A 1,474-nucleotide genomic window follows, 5' to 3' on the forward strand; every position below is an offset into this window, starting at 1 on the left:
ATCTTGTTATCCTCGAAGAATCTTGATACCTTGCTCCCAACGAACTGTTTCCCATTGTCACATACTATTTCGGAAGGCATCCCGAACCGACACACGACGTGGTCCCAAAGGAAGTCGATTACTTCTTTCTCTCGAACCTTTTCGTAAGCCTGCGCTTCAACCCATTTGGAGAAATAGTCAGTAACCAAAAGAATAAATTGAGCCTTACCTGGAGCTCGAGGAAGCGGGCCCACTATGTCCATTCCCCACTTCATGAAAGGCCAATGGGGAGATGACCGAATGCAGCAGCTCAGCAGGCTGATGGATGAATGGCGCATGTCTTTGACACCTGTCGCATCTTCGTACAAATTCCCTTACATCCTGTTCCATGTTGACCCAATAGTATCCAGCTCGAATTATTTTTCGGACCAACGCATCCGCGCCCGAATGGTTGCCACATGACCCTTCGTGGATTTCCCTCAATACGTACTCTGTGTCTCCGGGGCCAAGGCATATGGCGACTGGTCCTCCGAAGGTTCTTTTATATAAGACTCCGTCCTCGGCCAAACAAAAACGGGCCGCTTTTTTTCTCAATGCCCTTGATTCTTTGGGGTCCTGTGGGAGTTTTCCTGTTTTTAGATAGTCCACATACCTGTTTCTCCAGTCCCAAGTAAGGCTAGTTAAGTTGACCTCGGCGTGCCCTTCTTCTACGACCGACCTCATTAGCTGTACCACCTTTTCGGACTCGAGCTCGTCGTCCTCGACTGTCGAGCCCAGATTGGCGAGGGCATCGGCCTCGCTGTTTTGATCTCGGGGTACGTGTTGGAGAGTCCATTCTTTGAATTTGTGCAAGGTGTTTTGGTAGTTTGTCGACATACCGTTGCATCCGGCTCTCCCTCGGCCTCGAACGTTTTGTTTCGTCTGATTTACCTACAAGAAGAGAATCGCACTTGGCTTCGATCACTTCGGCGCCGAGGCTCCTGGCTAACTCTAAACCTGCAATCATAGCCTCATACTCGGCTTCATTGTTAGTCAACCTCCTCGTCCGTATAGACTGCCTAATGACGTCCCCGGTAGGAGGTTTTAGTATGATCCCAATCCCGACCCCTTTACGTTTCGAAGCTCCGTCCATGAACAATGTCCATACTCCGGACGGAGTTCCCGACGCTCAGCAGGAGCTCTTTTTCGGTCCAGGGGAAGTAAGGGTCGGAGTGAAGTCGGCGATAAAATCAGCCAATACTTGCGACTTAATCGAGGTTCGAGGTCGATATTGGATATCGTACTCGCTAACCTCTATGGCCCACTTGGCCAGCCGGCCGGACAATTCGGGCTTATGCATGACATTTCTTAATGGGTATGTAGTTACGACATGTATGGGGTGACTTTGGAAGTATGGCTTCAATTTTCTTGAGGCACTAATTAGGGCTAACGCCAATTTTTCTAGGTGAGGATACTTCGTTTCCGCTTCCCCTAGTGTCCTACTTACGTAGTAGAT

This window comes from Nicotiana attenuata, unplaced genomic scaffold (assembly GCF_001879085.1).
Source record: "Nicotiana attenuata strain UT unplaced genomic scaffold, NIATTr2, whole genome shotgun sequence".
NCBI lineage: Eukaryota > Viridiplantae > Streptophyta > Magnoliopsida > Solanales > Solanaceae > Nicotiana > Nicotiana attenuata.